This window comes from Aulonocara stuartgranti (assembly GCF_965226115.1).
Source record: "Aulonocara stuartgranti genome assembly, chromosome: 20".
Taxonomy (NCBI): domain Eukaryota; kingdom Metazoa; phylum Chordata; class Actinopteri; order Cichliformes; family Cichlidae; genus Aulonocara; species Aulonocara stuartgranti.
This window is the reverse complement of record NC_138956.1, coordinates 16,827,325-16,850,153: the sequence shown is the minus strand read 5'-3', so window position 1 is coordinate 16,850,153 and position 22,829 is coordinate 16,827,325. Positions and strand designations below refer to the sequence as shown.

Below are 22,829 nucleotides of genomic sequence, written 5' to 3'. Positions count from 1 at the left end.
GGTCATCAAACATGCTCTGCATGAGGAATATGACTGTTCATAATCCACTTTAACATTATAGACTAATACTAATTTTCTATGAGCCATCCACATTTCATCACACATCCCTTATCATGTTTGTTTTCTTCAGTGCCTGTGTATTGCCATTATACATTAAGGAACACTAGAATTAAGGCCTTTAGGTCTTGGATTATTGATAGTTGATGCAAAGACACGACTTCAAACACCCAGGAAACAATGAAAGAAAAGCTAAAGTTTCCTGCTTGTCTATCATCACAGTATCAGACTGCTTGCTGTTTAATTTACTAAGCATCCTACTTCTCATGTAAATGTCAGATATCCTTCATGCCACTACTACTTATTTCCAACGTATATGGTACAAGGTATTTGGCATTGAGGGGATGGAAAATTTTGATGAAAAACACGAAACCATAACCTGTGTTATTAAAATATGTAATATCCCTTTTGTAAGCGTTAAGCTAAGTCTTTAACATTTAATTTCAAATAAATAGATTTAATGAAATGAGTTTTATACTAAATATTGATAATAAAAAAAAAATATAAGAAAAAAATTGAAAAACAAAATCTATGCCAAAATACAGAAGCAGTGTCTGATGCATGTTGAATAGAATAGAATAGAATTCAACTTTATTGTCATTGCACATGCACAGGTACAGGGCAACGAAATGCAGTGAACAACCTTTAGCAACAATAACTTGAAGCAATCATGTTCTGTATAACTTTATTAGTCTCTCACGTCACTGTGGAGGAATTCTGCCTACTCTTGTTTGCAGAGCTGTTTCGACAGAGCTCTTTTAAGGTCCTGACACATCATGTCAATTGGGTTGAGGTCTGGACTTTGAAACACCTTTACTTTTTTTTTTTTTTTTTTTTTTAAGCAGTTCAGTTGTAGAGTTTCTGGTGTGCTTTGGATCAGAACTCAATTTGGACCAAGGTTTAGCTCTTAGACAGATGGCCTTATCAATGGTTTGAGAATACTTTGGTATGCAGATAAATTTGTGGCTAACTTAATGACTGCAAGCTTCCCAAGTCCTGTGGATGCAATGTGCTGATATTCTGTCTTTCATTCTTGCTAAAAAGGACACTGTGCATTATGGCCAAACATTTCCCCATCTGGTCCTGTCCAAATACACCATTCTGTGAGTGGTTTGTTCAGATATAAACCTAAGCCCTTTTCCTTTTCAGAGGAAAAAATATTTTCCTGGCAACTCTTCCAAATATCCTGTACTTATACAATCCTCTCCTGATAAGAATAGCAACTGTGTTGAATGTTTTCCACTTGTGAGTAGCCTTTCACACTGTAGAATGATGGATTTCAAATTGTCTGGAAATGGCCTTATAGCAACCCAGTATCATGACAAAATGTGTAATAGACACGCATGTCCACCGTGTCCATTTCACACTTTGCCTCTCCAAAACATGGAATGGACACATATGAAGAAGTTGCTTAACTGCATGCAGAATTTGCATTACCAGCATGGGGAGATAGTATAGTTAAAATCCACAAAGTCTGTAATGAGCAAAAAATGTATGAAGTACATTCCATGGTCCTTAATCGCTGTGAATGATTTAAGCTAGGCAGCTAATATGTATTTACAAGTAAATGTGCTAATTATATCTGATTAAATTCTTTCCAGTGATTATTTTCATGTGGGCTTGAAATAAAATATCTCCCTCTGCTGTTACTGCAGCTTCCTGCAACTTCTGCATGTGTGTACATTTCACATTTTGGATAGGTAAAGCATGAAATGGACACACCTGCATGTCTTTTACACGTTTTGCTTATAGATCTTCAGTACAGTGGGCAGCAATACTTGCTTCTCTAAGATCCTTCTTCACAGTGTATAGATGTTACAGTAACTGGAGGAACTCAAACGCAGGACTCCTTTGCTCAAAGGAAGAACAGAGGGTTCATTCACAAACACCAGGTGAAATGTGTGACAGTGACAAAATGCTAAATACAAGGGTGCGGGGATCAGGGCTCCAGGGAATCCACAGGGAAAAGCAGGGGGACACTCTCACTCCTCTTCAGTCTCTCTTGGTATCTCACCAGTCTCTCCCTCCTCTCTCGCACCAGGATCGCTGTAGGGAACAAGGGCAGGTCCAGGGTGTCTGTATACAGGGAAACAATGTGTTAACGCAAGAAGCAAAACCACGGGAACTAGACTGCAAGGTCCTAGCCAGGATTTCACTGACACAGGTCAAGCAAAGATTCAGCGAAGATCAGTCTCGCTTCTTCCCTTTAGTAGAGGCCAGTGAATGAGACGCAGGTGTTGATCATCTCCCAGGTATGTAGGCCAAAGGTGGGAGCCCACAATGAACTCTGCCCAGGCGACAGAGGGAGAGAGAGGAAGAGAGGAAAAAGAGAAAACAAAGCAGAATTTCTCAGGCAGATCTGTTGGACCGTGACAATAGATGGATATAGATAGATATACATATATAGCTTATGTCTTAATGTGCACTTTTTTAAAGGGACTTTTTTTTCACATCAGTCCCTAAGGCTCTCAGTATTCACCTTATGCCTTTTAACATCCTCAACCGCGAGCAATCAACTTGCTCGTGGTTGAAGTAATTTTACCTTTTATAGCTCGATATTCTGCCCACACTACCACCTAAAAGTGGCAGAAAAGTAAAAGACCTTGCTGATGACTTGTCCAAAAATGGAATTGGGAAAGGGGAAACGACAAAGGACAGGAATAATATGATGAAAATAGATGGGCTAATGCAGGTAGGAATGTAAATGACATAACATAGGCAGAGTTTAAAGAAAAAGAACATAATGTCAAGTTGTATTTTTGTTCAGTTTTTTCTTTGTTGTTTTCTTTTAGGGGTGTACGGTAGAGTTTGCTCCTGAGTGGTTTCCTAGAAAAGCCATGCATATAAGCTTTGACGATGTAGGAGTTTATGGTTTATCAAGTCTTTTGAAGAGTGTCCTTTTAATTCTGAACCATTAATGGAAAATGGTAATTTGTTAAAAAGAATAAATGCACCACAGTATGTGTGAGACCTTGGGAAAGCTGCAGGCATCTGAAACATACGATGTCTTAATGTGCAGTTATAATCCATTGCCAATTAATTTTGTACTTAAGGTGAAGAATCTATCTCACTTGCTCTCCCTGTTTTCATGTAGTAGTTAAATGGATTTTATTGACGTGGGAAAGGCAATGCAAGGGACAACAAATATTATATAAATATTATTAGTTCCTCATAGTGTGTGCGGCCAACCCATTTTAACGGTGTCTGTTAATATCATTTTGTCAGAGCCACTGACTCACTTAAACACAAGGTATTACTTGACCCAACATATCTGTCATTCATAAACCTAACCAAGACGTTTTCAGTGAGTAAACCTAATCACTGACTTGCAGCTAAAGCAAAAAATACAATTTTCTTTTTTTTAAATTAAAGTGAAAATAAGGCAAAAAAGAGTAGCTCTTTTAGGTCTTAGTTACAAATTCATACAGACCAGCCATTTCAGTCAGTGCACACCGTAGCAACTTCTGCTCGCTAGGGAAAATTGTGTGTTTCTCAACTAGAACTACACATGATTGTTAAAGTTGCCCATAGTTTACATGCGAAACATCAGCTCCTCTCAAAACACTTTCTTCACTCTCTGAGCTGAGAACATGTAACTTCATATTAAAGGTTGGACCATTTGAAATGTGTTAGTTGCAGTGGTTAGATACTTGTGACATGTTGTCTAAATAGGGAGATGCGGGCTGATTCTAACAAAATGGTACTATGAACAACATAGTATGAACCAGGATAAGAACATCTTAGTATTTCTCACCAATGGACAATAAAGAAAGAAAAATGTGTACCACATAAATCTGAAATATTTCCAAAAAACAGGAAAAAGACCAAGGCTGAGTGTGGGCATACGGTCTGGAGGTACACAGAACCATGCACAGCAAGCTGGGATGCACTTTGTCCTGACACTTGTCTATCAAAGTCAGCTTTAACATTTTGAGTACTGCAAGCTTCTTTTTATGGGTCCTGGCTGTTCATAACCCATTTATCATTTTAGTATCTACTAACCTAAGTATTTAATACCCCACAAGACACTGGATCAAATTTGACCCACACTGTAAAAACTGTGACTAGAGGCTACTTAAAAAAGTTATGGCAACAAAGTGACACTTGAAATAATTAAGTAGATTTTAATTTCAAAAGATTTATGTAAAATGTAGAGAAAATGTTAATTAAATTCAAATAGAAAACAAAAGTAGATATTAATAGAATTAAACTGTAAATATGTGTTGGATTTAGGGTCAAAATCTCAAACTGAAGGTTTAAATTGCCCAACTTTACCAAAAAAAAAAATTGATATGAAATAAGTCTCTGAGAAAACTTACTTTGAATTTACTATCTGGCAAAGGTTTAGTAAAAACTTCCTAAAATATCCATTGCAAAGAAATGAAATCTTCTTGTTTTTTCAGTAAAACTCAAATTGGATTCAATAATTTTCCAAATAAACCTTAAAAATAATGACTGAATAATAAGAGAAAATGAAATGAATTTAACTTATTTTCTGAGTAAAATGAATCAATTTCACAAAGAAAACATCAAAACAGCAATGTGTTTTATTGTGGAAAATAAAACACAGTAATTTATAATATAACATTTTTCTGCTCGTATACACTGAATTCTTATCAATCTCCTGATCTCCTAAATACATTCCTCTGCTGTAAATTTGTTTTAGTGTCATAAACAGTTTATCACACAGCTTTGTGTACAGAGCAACAGCAACATAAAGGAACTGCATGAATGTAAACCAGTTTTGTAAAAAAGAAATTAATCTTTAGATTAGACTGTAATATCAACATGAACCTGAAATTTGAATATCCTTTACCGTTTCCTTTATCTCTGTTACTTATTTATGATTGACTAACAAAAGGTTTTGTTAGTCAATCTTTTGTTAAATTGAATCACTCAATATAACTGTAGAACAAAGTTTTTTCACTCATGTACATGGAATATCAATAATGTAAATCAACCTTTTATCCCAATTTGGATGTTTAACCTGAGAAAATCTAAGACACATGTAAGAGGAAGTAACATTTCTACAGCTACAGGACTGCACTTCTGTTAAATTTTAAAGTTGTTTTAAACTAATGTTTTATAGTAACATACACTATAAACAAAGAAAAGCTTCACTAGTGATTCCTCCAATTTGTTGCCTTTCAAACAGAATATTCCTAAGAAACTTGTAGGTAATAAAAAACAAACATTAAAATGAAGAGCACAAATACAGCCTGACACATTGCAGGTCATTTGGGTAAGATATGAATAAGTTGAAATTAACTTGAAAACTGAAAAGATAGCTGCATCTAACAAAGACAAACCAAAGGTTTTCAGTGAGCTTACTTCCTTTTCATTCTTTCAGAGTCCTCGTTTAAGCCAATAACTTGTTCTTGAGGCTGTTCACTTTTGGTGAGAGCTTAGCACAATCCAGTTCAAGGAAAAGTTTCTGGAATACTTCCAAGGTGTATTTTAGCTCTTTGAGATAGGCAAGATCGACTGCATATGTCAATCCAACCAGCATTGCGCATGCTCTTGGAAAATTACCCAGAGCAGGCATAACTCTCACACCCTCCAGCACAATGCCAATGTCATCCTCCTCAGATCCAACAGCCTTGATTTTGTAGATTTTCATCCTCTGTTCAGAAAGATCTTGTGACACACCATCCTCATCAGCATCCTGAAACAACAAACACATGGGTTTTCTGACTGTAGTTGCACACATGAAATATTTCCTGGACACATCCTGTAGCTGAATGACAAATAAAACATGATAATGCCTCAAATTATTTGAAACTTGACAAACACATATGAATAACAAAAACAGAATAATGTTTCTACTTCAACACTTACACTGTACTCTTTGATCAGTTGATCAATGGACTCCCCAAGGGTACACCATCAAGCACTGAATAACCAGATTTCTGGTTATGTTATTGCTAGGATTGCTTGGTGACTGAAAATGAACAAGAATTCCAAAAATTATCATCAGATAAGTGACCATTTATTAAGACAAAACTGTGAGAATTGGCAGTATTAAAAAAAAAACTGTTAAATATCAAATTATCATCACATGGAACATTATGTGCGATAATTAGCTGATGTTAATGCACATGCCTGGTTGCTGACAGTCAACACAAAGGTATTGTCAACACTATATAGGTAAAGACAATTCCAAGTTGTATGCTTAAACAAGTTGTATGCTTGTAAGCTTCAATCTTTAAATGTGTCGTTTTAGTAAATTACATTAATTTAGTCATTTAGTTTTTTATCTAATTTAGTTTGTTTGTCAGAAAGGGTTTTTCCTTCTTGGGACAAAACAAAAACCCAGCAATACCTGTATTACTTTTTTTTTTTTTTTTTTTTTTTTTTTACTAAGAACAGACATGTATTTAAAATACAATTAAAACATGAAACCCATAATTGTGTTGTTAATTATATCAGTGGCGTCCTCTTGCACTGACAAAAACATGCAAACAAATTAGTGGAGCTGTGCACCATGCAAATGAAATTTGACAAAAAAATTCTTTAAATAAAATTCCAAGCTGAAATGTCTGTGGAAAATACCTTGGCTATGACAGCCTGCAACTTCAATCCCATGGCTCCCCCCTTGGAATGGAAAAGGGCTAACAGTTTGGGAGTGTACTCATCCAGCATGGACATGAATTTGGGTTCAAGGTGTACCAGGGTGATCCTGTAGAACTCATCCTGCAGCTGAATGACAAAAAAAACCATGATGCAGCCTCAAATTATTTGAAGTTTGAAAGATTACATTAAAAAAAACCAAAAGCCTACCTAAAATGAATTTGGAACTCACATGAGATGCCTCAAACAAAGCTGGCCATCTGGCTTTGATGTCTTCAATGCTGGGGGACAGGTTGACAATTTCATGTCGTCTATGTGCAAATGTTTTAGCCATTTTTTCTTTTATCACTTTGTTGTTGTCTCTTTTCTTGACTTCAGTAAGCAACTGAATTCTCTCTTCTTCTTGACTGTCCTCATCTTCACCTGCTGGATATGGCGGAAGGTAATTTACCTCTGCTTTCCGAGGCTTTTTCACTTTATTTGCAGACTTCTGGTCACCTGGACTCTTGTGTTTCATGGCATTGCATGTCAACTCAGGAACACCAAACCCTCTAAGTTTTGTACGATAATTGGCCATCTTGTATTTGATGCTTTGTTGCCAACCATAATAACCTGAGAAAGAGCCAGGTTCCTTGAGACAAGGGTATTTTGTCACAAGTGCCTCAGCAACATAACTAACCTGTGCACTTGAAGGATGGGCCGTAAATGTAAATATAGTTTCAGCCAACTTCTCAAGAATATCAGTCTTTACTTTGGAGGTGGGCAGAAGATTTCCATTCTTTTTATACTCCTCAGTGGCTCTTTCCAGGTACATCTCAGTTTCATATGCAAACTGTGGAATGGGAAACTGTTTTGGCCAGGGCTCACAACGTTCTGTGGTCTTCTGCCTTTTGAGAATAATGGTGTCCTGAGAAGAAGTAGTTGCAGCAGAGTCTGCATTGACATACAACTGACTCAGCATATGAGGAGTCATAGTCAGACAGTTGGCCAGAGGGGCCGCCAAAACTGTCATCAACCGGAGTCAAGCTTAGCATGACCGGGATGATGCCAACAACCTTCACAGTGTCTTTGTCTTTTATCTGGTCAGCTCTGTGAAGAGTGAAGTCTTCTTCCTCCTAGCGTTTTTCCCGCTCGGTTGCAGGGTCCGCTTTTCTGCAAAGTCGTCTCCACTTGGGTCGGTCAAGGGCGTCGGTCAGATCGGCTTCGATCTTCTTCACGTCGTCCTTGATTCGGTCCATCCATCTCCGCTTTGGTCTGCCTCTAGGTCGACGTCCTTGGGGGCTGAGCCGCAGTGCTGTTCTCACCACTGAGTTCTCATCGCTCCGTACCACATGTCCGTACCACCGCAGCCTCGCTTCTTGCATCTTATCTGTGATTGGCGCAATTCCCATCCTCTTTCTAACGTCGTTTCATGACGTGGTCCCATCGTGTCAGGCCTAGGCACCATCGCAGCATCCGCATTTCCATCGTGTGAAGGGCTTGTTCGTGCTTTGCGCTGGCTGGCCAGCACTCGGATCCATAGAGGGCGACGGGGCGCACTACACTCTTGTAGATCTTTGACTTGAGGCGATTGGGCATTCTTCGGTCACACAGGACGCCGGTGACTTGGCGCTATTTCATCCACGCTGCGTTGATCCTGGCTCGTACATCTAGTAGGATATCGCCGTCACTGTGAAGAGTGAAGTAGTCCTGGAATTCTGGGTCAAAATACTGAAGACTGAAGTCATTTGAAATCCCAAAAGTATCCTTCACAACACTCTGCAGCTCCTCCAATGTTGGTGGGATCCCTGATGGAAGAACCAACTTCTCGATTTGGTCATCAATAATTACACGAAGCTTTGCCTCCATCTTGTTCAACCTAAAATAAAATGTAAATGGGCAGAGTTAAATTTCCCTTCAATTAAATAAAATTAGTTATTACTTTTCATTTATACAATAGTTGAGATATAAAACTATAAAAAAAAACACGGATGTGTTGGTATGGGGTGATCCTATAAATATATATACATACATCATAATTATTGGTTTGTAATAGTAAAATCTGGCCTATGAGGCGTGATATATTTAACCCAGTTTTCCCAATATGATGTAAATTTCTCCAGCTTGTGGTTAACAGAAGCTGTTATCTTTTCCATGTTATAAATTTCCATTGTGATTTCCATCCATGTACTTATGTTTGGGCTCTCTGGGGATAACCATTTTCTGGTGATATTCTTTTTACAGGCCACCAATAAAATATTTATTAAATGTTTATCATATTTAGGCCATTCCTGAGGTATATATCCAAAGAATATAGTCTTACTCTCGAGAGGTAGTTCACGTTTAAAGATATCCTGTAAGGCATTATGTATTTCTCTCCAATAATCCCTCAAGATTGAGCAGTCCCAGAAAATATGGTGATGATTTGCACTTTGATTTCCACAGTTCCTCCAACAAGCAGGGGGGTTATCATCATAATGAGACTTCTGAGAAGGTGTTATAAAGTATCTAATTAGGCACTTCCAGCCAAATTCCCTCCACTTTTGTGAGCTGGTACACATCCACTGATATCTCCATATTGCCGTCCATTCTTCCTCTAATATTTTTATCCCTCCTTCCTTCTCCCATTTTGTTCTAATATATGAAGTTGAATGTGGTTTCAAATCCATTAGACCCTTATAGAGACATGATACAATTCTATCAATAGTTTCTGAGTTATAGCTTTTTATAAACAGTTCCATCAAGCGTGTGTTTATCATTGTTACGTTTCTCATCTTCGTGTCGGCATAGTGCCTTAACTGCAGATATCGATAGAAGTCTTCTTTTTCTAATGAAAATGTTTTTCTAAGCATGTCAAAGCTGAACAATTTTCCATCCTTCATTATACTGCACAGGGCTGTTATGCCCTTACCTGTCCAGTCCTTGAATCTAGAATCCAGTTCATTAGGTTTGAACTCTGAGTCGTAAGCACACCATTTAAGAACTGTAATATTGGTCTCGAGTTTATATTCCTTTATAATAGTTCTCCATGTTTTAAGGGTCCTTTTCACCCACATGTTATCAGTATTTTTTATATAGGTTTGTAAGTTATTGTCAGCTAGAGTTGCCTGAATAGGTATAGACAGCATTTGTTCCTCAATGGTTTTCCATTGGGCAGTGTATGATTGGTTACACCAGCATATTATTGCTCTCATCTGCGCTGCAAAATAATAATATCTGAGGTCAGGGAGGCCCCATCCTCCCTTTTGCTTAGCCAGCTGTAGTGTTTTAAGGCGAACCCTTGGTCTTTTACCTTGCCATATATATCTAGATAACATTTTATCCCACTCATTAAATTGACTTTGGTTAATCTCTATTGGTAGGGTTTGAAATAGATACAAAAATCTTGGCAATACATTCATTTTAATAGAATCAATTCTTGAATTAAAACTAAAGAAAGGAATTAAATTCCATCTTACTATATCTTCCTTTATTTTTTTGTATAAGGGTAGGTAGTTCTGTTCGAATAGTTTTGTAAGATCTTTCGGTAAATTTATGCCTAAATATTTAAAACACTCCGTTTGCCATACCAGAGAGTAGCTACATTTTATTTCTTCTGGTGGGCTGTAGTTATATGAGAGTAGCTGGGTTTTACCTATATTAATTTTATAGCCTGATAATTGGCCGTATTGTTCAAATGACTGCATCAGCTTGGGTAAAGAATATGTTGGGTGTCCAAGGTAAATCAAAATGTCATCCGCGTAGCAAGCCAGTTTATATTGTGTCCCTTTGATAAAAATTCCCTTAATGTCCTTGTTTTGCCTGATGGATTGAGCTAGTGGTTCCAAGTATAGTGCAAAAAGTAACGGTGACCATGCACAGCCCTGTCTAGTGCCCCTTTTTAGGGTAAAACTGTTGGATAGGCATCCATTAATTTTGATCCTGGCTGTAGGATTATCATATAATGCTTGTATCGTTTTAATAATCATATCATGAAAGCCAAATTTATATAGTACCCTGTAGAGGAACTTCCAATTGACAGAGTCAAAGGCTTTTTCAGCGTCTACACTCATCACAATTGCTTTGATTTTGTGTTTTTGTATATGGTCCATAATGTGTAGTGTCTTTCGTATATTGTCCTGTGTTTGGCGTTGATGTATGAAACCTGTTTGATCATTACATATCAGTGTTGGTAGGAACTCTTCTAGCCGTTTGGCCATGATAGATGTGAAAAGTTTATAGTCCACGTTAAGAACAGAGATTGGCCTGAAAGATCCACATTCCATTTTATCTTTGCCTTCTTTTGGTATAACTGAAATAATTGCCTCCTTCCAACTGGGGGGCATTTGTGCCTTTTTCAAAACCCAATTCAATGTAGGCAGTAAGACAGGTATCAGTTCCTTTTTAAATTCTTTATACCACTCTGCCGTGTAACCATCTGGTCCTGGTGATTTACTTAATTTAAGCCTATTAATTGCAGCTTTTAATTCTTCCTCAGTTATATTCATTGTCATTGCTTGATTTTGTTCTTCATCTAGAGTGGGTAAGTCTAGAGAGTTCAGAAAGCTATCCATCTGAGCTTCAGTCCCGCCCGGGGCTTCAGAGTATAGGGTTTTATAAAATCTTTCAAAGGCTTCCTGTATTTCATTTAATTTATTTTTTATCACTTTTGTACTTGGGTCCCTAATTTTATAAATTGTATTTTCCGCTATCTTTTTTTTCAATTTCCACGCCAATATTTTGGTAGATTTAATGCCACTTTCATATTGTCTCTGTTTCGAAAACATTAAATCTTTCTTGATTTCTTGTGTGGCTATATTGTTAATTTCGTTCCTAATGTTTTTGATGTCCCTTAATATATCCTGTGTTAAGTCCCTTTTATGTCTTCTTTCTAATTCCTTTAGTTTCTTACTCAACTCTTCTAATTTTCTATTCTTATCTTTTTTCCTAAATGAAGCTATTGCTATAATTTTCCCTCTTAGTACCGCCTTCAGAGTATCCCATAGTATGGGAGGTGGTACTTCTCCGGTATCATTGAACTCTAAAAAGAGACTAATTTCTGATTTAATTTGTGCCTTGAAAGGTGAATCATTCAATAGACTTGATGTCATGATCCTGGGTCCTTTTGACCCAGCATTTTGTGTTTTCTCTTCGATTTTGGTTCTGTTCTTCCTTTGTTTAGTGTTTACTCTGTTCTGCCCGTGTGTTCCTGTTTTATTGTGAAGGTCTGCGTCTTTTGTGAGTGTTTTCAGTTTGCCTCCCTAGTCTCGTTATGTTAATCACTCCCAGCTGTGTTTCCCACCTGTGTGTAATCTCCCTGTGTTCTCTGAGTGTATTTAAGTTGTATTTTCTGTCTTAGTAATTGCTGGTTCGTCTGTGTTGTTTCCCCTCGGTCTCCCTGCATGTATTTCCCCGGCCCTCCCTGCACCGTCATTCCTGGTTTGTGTGTTAGTTTACCCAGTTTAGGTTTCGGTTTCATGTTCACACCCTGTTGCTGTTTGTACCCACTGCTGTAAATAAACACTCACCTGCACCAGAGCTGCCGCCTTTTGGATCCTCACTACAAATCCACACGGCTTGCCCCGCAAACCGTGACAGAACGAACCAGCCACCATGGACCCAGCGGCAGTCAATCCGTCCGAGGAGCTCCAGGATGACATCGGCTACAATGTGGAGATCCTCCTCGGGCTGTGGCTGGAGAATCCTCCGCACGAGCTTCGCCGCGCCGTGGAAGGTCGGCTACAACGGCTCTTTTCCGGCCTGCCATGGCTACTAAATTCACTTCCTCCGACCATACAGGCTTTTCTCCGGCACACACCCCACCTTCTCTCAGCCACTCCTGCCTCGCTGCCCGACTCGCCGGATGCGATCTTGCCCGGCCCGTCGGAGCCGTCTGCGGGGAGGAGACGCCGATCGCGCCGCAAGCGCGCCACCCCACAGCTGGACGTTCGGACTTCTAATTCGCCGGCTGTGGTGAGTGAGGACTGTTTTCCATTTGCGGACTGTATGACTGTTCATTCAGGGGCGGTGTTCTGTGCGGCAGATGACTTTGTGAACAGCATATCACCTCCCCCGCAGCCACTCTCAGCCCAGTTAGCTCCCGCGCAGCCACTCTCAGCCCAGTTAGCTCCCCCGTCTCCAGTGCCACCCTCAGCTCCGTCTCCAGTGCCACCCTCAGCTCCGTCTCCAGTGCCACTCTCAGCTCGGTCTCCAGTGCCGCCTGTAGCGCAGGCCCCAGTAGCTCCAGTGCCGCCTGTAGCGCAGGCCCCAGTAGCTCCAGTGCCGCCTGTAGCGCAGGCCCCAGTAGCTCCAGTGCTGCCTGTAGCGCAGGCCCCAGTAGCTCCAGTGCCGCCTGTAGCGCAGGCCCCAGTAGCTCCAGTGCCGCCTGTAGCGCAGGCCCCAGTAGCTCCAGTGCCGCCTGTAGCGCAGGCCCCGATAGCAGTACGGTCCGCTGGTCAGCTTAACATTCAGCCAGGGGTCTCAAATCTCTCTGGCTCTGCATCAGCTCCTGCTGGGAGCTCGGATGAGCTCATCCAGGACTCCGCGGCTCCCACGCCGCCATCTACCTCGTCAGCTGGAGGGTCCGAGGGGCCCGTTCAGCCTCCTGTCTCCGCTGGAGGGTCCGAGGGGCCCGTTCAGCAACCTTCCTCGTCAGCTGGGGGTTCAGGAGAACCGCACCAGCACCATGCCACATCAGCTGGAGGGCCCGAGGAGCCCATCCAGCCACCTTCTGCTACGCCAGCTCCAGCCTGTGCTTCGTCAGCTGCAGCTCCAGCCTGTGCTTCGTCAGCTGCAGCTCAAGCCTGTGCTTCGTCAGCTGCAGCTCCAGCCTGTGCTTCGTCTGCTGCAGCCTCAGAGCCTTCGTCTGCTGCAGCCTCAGAGCCTTCGTCTGCTGCAGCCTCAGCCTGTGCTTCGCCTGCTGCAGCCTCAGCCTGTGCTTCGCCTGGTCCGGCTTCATCAGAGTCTTCGTCTACGCCTGGTCCTGCGGCCTCTGCTTCTGCTACGCCTGGTCCAGCTGCATCTGCTTCTGCTACGCCTGGTCCAGCTGCATCTGCTTCTGCTACGCCTGGTCCAGCCTCTGCCTGTGCTTCTGTTACGCCTGGTCCAGCCTCTGCCTCTGCTTCAGCATCGCCTGGTCCTGCCTCTGCTTCAGCGTCGCCTGGTCCTGTGCCCTCCAAGCCTCGGCCGGTGCGCCTGACACTTGGGCGCCGCCGCTGCCTTCCGCGCGGCCGGCCCCCTGATCGCCATCGCCTGAGTCGCCGCCGTCGCCTTCCGCACGGCCGGCCCCCGGACCGCCATCGCCTGAGTGGCCGCCGTCGCCTTCCGCACGGCCGGCCCCCGGACCGCCATCGCCTGAGTGGCCGCCGTCGCCTTCCGCACGGCCGGCCCCCGGACCGCCATCGCCTGAGTGGCCGCCGTCGCCTTCCGCACGGCCGGCCCCCGGACCGCCATCGCCTGAGTGGCCGCCGTCGCCTTCCGCACGGCCGGCCCCCGGACCGCCATCGCCTGAGTGGCCGCCGTCGCCTTCCGCACGGCCGGCCCCCGGACCGCCATCGCCTGAGTGGCCGCCGTTGCCGTCCGCACGGCCGGCCTCCCGAACTGTATCCACGTCGCCGCCGTTGCCGTCTGCACGGTCGGCCCCCCGAACTGTTTTGGACTCCTGTGCTGTCGGCCCCCTGAACTCTTCTGTTTTGGACTCTGTTTTTTTTCCTGTGTTTTGGTGTGCTTCGTTTCTTTTGGTTTTGGGCTCGTTTTTTGTTTTTGTCTTTTGGCCTTCTGGTGCTCCGGTTTTGTTTTGCTTCGAGCCCTCCTTCCTGGGTCCCCCGCCGCCCGCCCTGGTCGGGTTGTTTTCTGTTTTTTCTGGCTGTTTTGTTTCTTGTTGGGCTGTCTGGAGCCAGCCTTTGAGGGGGGGGGGGGGGGGGGTACTGTCATGATCCTGGGTCCTTTTGACCCAGCATTTTGTGTTTTCTCTTCGATTTTGGTTCTGTTCTTCCTTTGTTTAGTGTTTACTCTGTTCTGCCCGTGTGTTCCTGTTTTATTGTGAAGGTCTGCGTCTTTTGTGAGTGTTTTCAGTTTGCCTCCCTAGTCTCGTTATGTTAATCACTCCCAGCTGTGTTTCCCACCTGTGTGTAATCTCCCTGTGTTCTCTGAGTGTATTTAAGTTGTATTTTCTGTCTTAGTAATTGCTGGTTCATCTGTGTTGTTTCCCCTCGGTCTCCCTGCATGTATTTCCCCGGACCTCCCTGCACCGTCATTCCTGGTTTGTGTGTTAGTTTACCCAGTTTAGGTTTCGGTTTCATGTTCACACCCTGTTGCTGTTTGTACCCACTGCTGTAAATAAACACTCACCTGCACCAGAGCTGCCGCCTTTTGGATCCTCACTACAAATCCACACGGCTTGCCCCGCAAACCGTGACACTTGAGTTCAATTTCCATGTATTATTTTTTAACCGTAAGTTAAAATCAATGGATAAATATATTGGTGCATGGTCACTTATATCTATCGTTCCAATTCCACAAGTATATATTTTATCCTTATCTTTACCAAATGTTATAAAATAATCTATCCTTGTATAAAGAGAGTGTGGGGCAGAGTAGTAAGTATAGTCCTTTCTATTAGGAAAAAGGTCTCGCCATATGTCCATTAATCCTACCTCCTCAAAAAGTGCATTCATTTTGATATATGGAGATTTCATATCGTATGTTTTCTTGCTAGACGAGTCTAATTTTGGCTGCAGGTGTATATTTAAATCCCCTCCACAGATCAAAAGGCCTTCTGTTTCTGTTACCATAATATTAATAATCCTTTGGAAGAAGCTAATATCACTCTTTGGCGGGGCATAAACATTTAAGAGGGTGATCAAATTCCCATCTATTTTCCCTTTTACTAGAATAAATCTGCCCTCTTTATCACCCATTTCAGATACTTTTTCAAAGTTTAATTTGCTTGAAATAAGGATTGCAACTCCTCTCCTATGTCCTGATATGTATGAAGAAAAAAACAGATTAGTAAAACCCATTCTCTTTAATTTTACGTGCTCCTTATCTGTCATGTGGGTCTCCTGTAAGTAGACTATATGGGCTTGTTCTGCTTTCACTTTAGTTAGGATTTTAGTACGTTTAATTGGATTTAACAGCCCATTAACATTGAAAGATATAAATTTTACTTTATCACTAGCCATATGTAATCAGCGTATGTCCATAAAGCAAGTAAAATTAAACTTATCAGATCTACTCCCTAAACAGACAAACATATCAAACATAAACATCAAATACAGAGAAAAAAAACAAACAAAAAACTGTGATTCCAAGGCTGGGGTCTCGGAGAAATGACCCTGTGTAGAGCTAGAGAAAACGTCTAGCTGTGGAGGAAAGCCTCTCCCATATATGGGCTGAGGGCCCCCATCATGGCACTTGAGGCGGCAGAAAACAAAGTCGTTGTTCATTTCACAAAAAGTGTGTCCTTATGTGTCTCTCGCTTATATCTGTGTAATCTCATCCAATTGGGGTAAAGATATACTCACAAAACATCTTGAAATATATTTAACACCACATATTTTTACCTCATTTTAACGTCCGACAGTACTTATAGCTCCTCTGGCGAGGGCATGATCTGTCTTCTGAAGGTTCGCAGTCTCGCCCTGATATCTTTCTCTCGCTCGTCGTCTGTCCCTCGCTGAGTTGGACCTCTCGTGGTTTCCCAGGCGGTACGGGACAGCTGCTCGACCAGACTCTCCTTCGGTGTAGTCACATTAACTGGAAGTCCTCTGTCCTTCATGTCTGTAGTCGCCTCCTCCGCCGTCTGATACAGAACTATTCCATCCTCATAAAACACTCGTAGTTTTGCCGGGAACGGAGTATGGAAGCGGATGTTTTTCTGCTTTAACACCCGCTTCGCCTCTACGTACTCCTTTCTCTTCTGCAGTACTACTGGAGGGTAGTCATGGTCAAAGAATATCAATTTCCCATTCAGAAAAACTTTCTTCTTTTCCCAAGCTCTACGTAGGATCTCTTCTTTAACCCTATAGCGGAGAAATTTGACTATTATTGATCGCGTTTTATCTTGCCTGTCTCCGGCGGGTCTTAAAGCCAGCGCCCGATGTGCTCTCTCAATGCCAAACTCCTCGTTAGGGTTTATCTCCAGAGTGTCCCGCAGTAGTTTTTCCACAAAGTCCACCATAGACGAGCCCTCGGCTCCTTCCGGGACATTATAGATCCTTAAATTTTTTCGTCGGGATCTTCCTTCATAGTCAAGTAGCTTATTTTCTTGTTGATGCATGACTTTTATCATCTTATTCAGAGTCTGTTCCAAGTTTTGAACACGGTCTTCCACTTTTTCAATTCGTACCTCTGCCTCTGTTATTTTTTGATTAACGCTGGTAATCTCTGATTTAATATCAGTTAATTGTTCTTTTATGTCTTTTCGGAAGTCCCGAATCTCCTCCAGGATTTTTGTCAAACTTACGTCGGCACTTGAGAGAGCTGGGTTAGCATTAGCTTCGCCTTCTTGTCCCTTCGTAAGAGAGCTGCTCCTCAAATTTTCTGCATCTGCAGTTTCTGCTGCGGTGGTTTCTTTGTTTGCACGCGTCTTCCCCATTCTTGCCCCTCTCATCTATTCGAGTATTATTTGTAGGTCTAGTATTTGATGTTCTGAAGGGACGAAATAACTATTTTCGCGAGGGAGCTATTGCTTTAGCCTGCCATTCGGGATGGTGACGTCACCGGAACCTTAACTTATTTTCTGAGTAAAATGAATCAATTTCACAAAGAAAACATCAAAACAGCAATGTGTTTTATTGTGGAAAATAAAACACAGTAATTTATAATATAACATTTTTCTGCTCGTATACACTGAATTCTTATCAATCTCCTGATCTCCTAAATACATTCCTCTGCTGTAAATTTGTTTTAGTGTCATAAACAGTTTATCACACAGCTTTGTGTACAGAGCAACAGCAACATAAAGGAACTGCATGAATGTAAACCAGTTTTGTAAAAAAGAAATTAATCTTTAGATTAGACTGTAATATCAACATGAACCTGAAATTTGAATATCCTTTACCGTTTCCTTTATCTCTGTTACTTATTTATGATTGACTAACAAAAGGTTTTGTTAGTCAATCTTTTGTTAAATTGAATCACTCAATATAACTGTAGAACAAAGTTTTTTCACTCATGTACATGGAATATCAATAATGTAAATCAACCTTTTATCCCAATTTGGATGTTTAACCTGAGAAAATCTAAGACACATGTAAGAGGAAGTAACATTTCTACAGCTACAGGACTGCACTTCTGTTAAATTTTAAAGTTGTTTTAAACTAATGTTTTATAGTAACATACACTATAAACAAAGAAAAGCTTCACTAGTGATTCCTCCAATTTGTTGCCTTTCAAACAGAATATTCCTAAGAAACTTGTAGGTAATAAAAAACAAACATTAAAATGAAGAGCACAAATACAGCCTGACACATTGCAGGTCATTTGGGTAAGATATGAATAAGTTGAAATTAACTTGAAAACTGAAAAGATAGCTGCATCTAACAAAGACAAACCAAAGGTTTTCAGTGAGCTTACTTCCTTTTCATTCTTTCAGAGTCCTCGTTTAAGCCAATAACTTGTTCTTGAGGCTGTTCACTTTTGGTGAGAGCTTAGCACAATCCAGTTCAAGGAAAAGTTTCTGGAATACTTCCAAGGTGTATTTTAGCTCTTTGAGATAGGCAAGATCGACTGCATATGTCAATCCAACCAGCATTGCGCATGCTCTTGGAAAATTACCCAGAGCAGGCATAACTCTCACACCCTCCAGCACAATGCCAATGTCATCCTCCTCAGATCCAACAGCCTTGATTTTGTAGATTTTCATCCTCTGTTCAGAAAGATCTTGTGACACACCATCCTCATCAGCATCCTGAAACAACAAACACATGGGTTTTCTGACTGTAGTTGCACACATGAAATATTTCCTGGACACATCCTGTAGCTGAATGACAAATAAAACATGATAATGCCTCAAATTATTTGAAACTTGACAAACACATATGAATAACAAAAACAGAATAATGTTTCTACTTCAACACTTACACTGTACTCTTTGATCAGTTGATCAATGGACTCCCCAAGGGTACACCATCAAGCACTGAATAACCAGATTTCTGGTTATGTTATTGCTAGGATTGCTTGGTGACTGAAAATGAACAAGAATTCCAAAAATTATCATCAGATAAGTGACCATTTATTAAGACAAAACTGTGAGAATTGGCAGTATTAAAAAAAAAACTGTTAAATATCAAATTATCATCACATGGAACATTATGTGCGATAATTAGCTGATGTTAATGCACATGCCTGGTTGCTGACAGTCAACACAAAGGTATTGTCAACACTATATAGGTAAAGACAATTCCAAGTTGTATGCTTAAACAAGTTGTATGCTTGTAAGCTTCAATCTTTAAATGTGTCGTTTTAGTAAATTACATTAATTTAGTCATTTAGTTTTTTATCTAATTTAGTTTGTTTGTCAGAAAGGGTTTTTCCTTCTTGGGACAAAACAAAAACCCAGCAATACCTGTATTACTTTTTTTTTTTTTTTTTTTTTTTTTTTACTAAGAACAGACATGTATTTAAAATACAATTAAAACATGAAACCCATAATTGTGTTGTTAATTATATCAGTGGCGTCCTCTTGCACTGACAAAAACATGCAAACAAATTAGTGGAGCTGTGCACCATGCAAATGAAATTTGACAAAAAAATTCTTTAAATAAAATTCCAAGCTGAAATGTCTGTGGAAAATACCTTGGCTATGACAGCCTGCAACTTCAATCCCATGGCTCCCCCCTTGGAATGGAAAAGGGCTAACAGTTTGGGAGTGTACTCATCCAGCATGGACATGAATTTGGGTTCAAGGTGTACCAGGGTGATCCTGTAGAACTCATCCTGCAGCTGAATGACAAAAAAAACCATGATGCAGCCTCAAATTATTTGAAGTTTGAAAGATTACATTAAAAAAAACCAAAAGCCTACCTAAAATGAATTTGGAACTCACATGAGATGCCTCAAACAAAGCTGGCCATCTGGCTTTGATGTCTTCAATGCTGGGGGACAGGTTGACAATTTCATGTCGTCTATGTGCAAATGTTTTAGCCATTTTTTCTTTTATCACTTTGTTGTTGTCTCTTTTCTTGACTTCAGTAAGCAACTGAATTCTCTCTTCTTCTTGACTGTCCTCATCTTCACCTGCTGGATATGGCGGAAGGTAATTTACCTCTGCTTTCCGAGGCTTTTTCACTTTATTTGCAGACTTCTGGTCACCTGGACTCTTGTGTTTCATGGCATTGCATGTCAACTCAGGAACACCAAACCCTCTAAGTTTTGTACGATAATTGGCCATCTTGTATTTGATGCTTTGTTGCCAACCATAATAACCTGAGAAAGAGCCAGGTTCCTTGAGACAAGGGTATTTTGTCACAAGTGCCTCAGCAACATAACTAACCTGTGCACTTGAAGGATGGGCCGTAAATGTAAATATAGTTTCAGCCAACTTCTCAAGAATATCAGTCTTTACTTTGGAGGTGGGCAGAAGATTTCCATTCTTTTTATACTCCTCAGTGGCTCTTTCCAGGTACATCTCAGTTTCATATGCAAACTGTGGAATGGGAAACTGTTTTGGCCAGGGCTCACAACGTTCTGTGGTCTTCTGCCTTTTGAGAATAATGGTGTCCTGAGAAGAAGTAGTTGCAGCAGAGTCTGCATTGACATACAACTGACTCAGCATATGAGGAGTCATAGTCAGACAGTTGGCCAGAGGGGCCGCCAAAACTGTCATCAACCGGAGTCAAGCTTAGCATGACCGGGATGATGCCAACAACCTTCACAGTGTCTTTGTCTTTTATCTGGTCAGCTCTGTGAAGAGTGAAGTCTTCTTCCTCCTAGCGTTTTTCCCGCTCGGTTGCAGGGTCCGCTTTTCTGCAAAGTCGTCTCCACTTGGGTCGGTCAAGGGCGTCGGTCAGATCGGCTTCGATCTTCTTCACGTCGTCCTTGATTCGGTCCATCCATCTCCGCTTTGGTCTGCCTCTAGGTCGACGTCCTTGGGGGCTGAGCCGCAGTGCTGTTCTCACCACTGAGTTCTCATCGCTCCGTACCACATGTCCGTACCACCGCAGCCTCGCTTCTTGCATCTTATCTGTGATTGGCGCAATTCCCATCCTCTTTCTAACGTCGTTTCATGACGTGGTCCCATCGTGTCAGGCCTAGGCACCATCGCAGCATCCGCATTTCCATCGTGTGAAGGGCTTGTTCGTGCTTTGCGCTGGCTGGCCAGCACTCGGATCCATAGAGGGCGACGGGGCGCACTACACTCTTGTAGATCTTTGACTTGAGGCGATTGGGCATTCTTCGGTCACACAGGACGCCGGTGACTTGGCGCTATTTCATCCACGCTGCGTTGATCCTGGCTCGTACATCTAGTAGGATATCGCCGTCACTGTGAAGAGTGAAGTAGTCCTGGAATTCTGGGTCAAAATACTGAAGACTGAAGTCATTTGAAATCCCAAAAGTATCCTTCACAACACTCTGCAGCTCCTCCAATGTTGGTGGGATCCCTGATGGAAGAACCAACTTCTCGATTTGGTCATCAATAATTACACGAAGCTTTGCCTCCATCTTGTTCAACCTAAAATAAAATGTAAATGGGCAGAGTTAAATTTCCCTTCAATTAAATAAAATTAGTTATTACTTTTCATTTATACAATAGTTGAGATATAAAACTATAAAAAAAAACACGGATGTGTTGGTATGGGGTGATCCTATAAATATATATACATACATCATAATTATTGGTTTGTAATAGTAAAATCTGGCCTATGAGGCGTGATATATTTAACCCAGTTTTCCCAATATGATGTAAATTTCTCCAGCTTGTGGTTAACAGAAGCTGTTATCTTTTCCATGTTATAAATTTCCATTGTGATTTCCATCCATGTACTTATGTTTGGGCTCTCTGGGGATAACCATTTTCTGGTGATATTCTTTTTACAGGCCACCAATAAAATATTTATTAAATGTTTATCATATTTAGGCCATTCCTGAGGTATATATCCAAAGAATATAGTCTTACTCTCGAGAGGTAGTTCACGTTTAAAGATATCCTGTAAGGCATTATGTATTTCTCTCCAATAATCCCTCAAGATTGAGCAGTCCCAGAAAATATGGTGATGATTTGCACTTTGATTTCCACAGTTCCTCCAACAAGCAGGGGGGTTATCATCATAATGAGACTTCTGAGAAGGTGTTATAAAGTATCTAATTAGGCACTTCCAGCCAAATTCCCTCCACTTTTGTGAGCTGGTACACATCCACTGATATCTCCATATTGCCGTCCATTCTTCCTCTAATATTTTTATCCCTCCTTCCTTCTCCCATTTTGTTCTAATATATGAAGTTGAATGTGGTTTCAAATCCATTAGACCCTTATAGAGACATGATACAATTCTATCAATAGTTTCTGAGTTATAGCTTTTTATAAACAGTTCCATCAAGCGTGTGTTTATCATTGTTACGTTTCTCATCTTCGTGTCGGCATAGTGCCTTAACTGCAGATATCGATAGAAGTCTTCTTTTTCTAATGAAAATGTTTTTCTAAGCATGTCAAAGCTGAACAATTTTCCATCCTTCATTATACTGCACAGGGCTGTTATGCCCTTACCTGTCCAGTCCTTGAATCTAGAATCCAGTTCATTAGGTTTGAACTCTGAGTCGTAAGCACACCATTTAAGAACTGTAATATTGGTCTCGAGTTTATATTCCTTTATAATAGTTCTCCATGTTTTAAGGGTCCTTTTCACCCACATGTTATCAGTATTTTTTATATAGGTTTGTAAGTTATTGTCAGCTAGAGTTGCCTGAATAGGTATAGACAGCATTTGTTCCTCAATGGTTTTCCATTGGGCAGTGTATGATTGGTTACACCAGCATATTATTGCTCTCATCTGCGCTGCAAAATAATAATATCTGAGGTCAGGGAGGCCCCATCCTCCCTTTTGCTTAGCCAGCTGTAGTGTTTTAAGGCGAACCCTTGGTCTTTTACCTTGCCATATATATCTAGATAACATTTTATCCCACTCATTAAATTGACTTTGGTTAATCTCTATTGGTAGGGTTTGAAATAGATACAAAAATCTTGGCAATACATTCATTTTAATAGAATCAATTCTTGAATTAAAACTAAAGAAAGGAATTAAATT

At 41.0% G+C, this 22,829-nt stretch overlaps 2 long non-coding RNA genes across 2 annotated transcripts; both read right to left on the bottom strand.

Moving 5' to 3' along the window:
• Positions 1–4,411: 4,411 nt before the first annotated feature.
• On the bottom strand, positions 4,412–8,532 carry LOC309697409. The gene is made up of 4 exons (XR_014273819.1): positions 6,860–8,532; positions 6,610–6,756; positions 5,896–5,998; positions 4,412–5,722 (listed from the first exon to the last, which is right to left on the bottom strand). It is a non-coding gene; the product is annotated as an uncharacterized lncRNA (long non-coding RNA).
• Positions 8,533–17,430: 8,898 nt separating this feature from the next.
• Positions 17,431–21,306, bottom strand: LOC309696481. Its single transcript, XR_014273509.1, has 4 exons — positions 19,634–21,306; positions 19,384–19,530; positions 18,670–18,772; positions 17,431–18,496 (listed from the first exon to the last, which is right to left on the bottom strand). It is a non-coding gene; the product is annotated as an uncharacterized lncRNA (long non-coding RNA).
• Between the last annotated feature and the right edge of the window lie 1,523 nt (positions 21,307–22,829).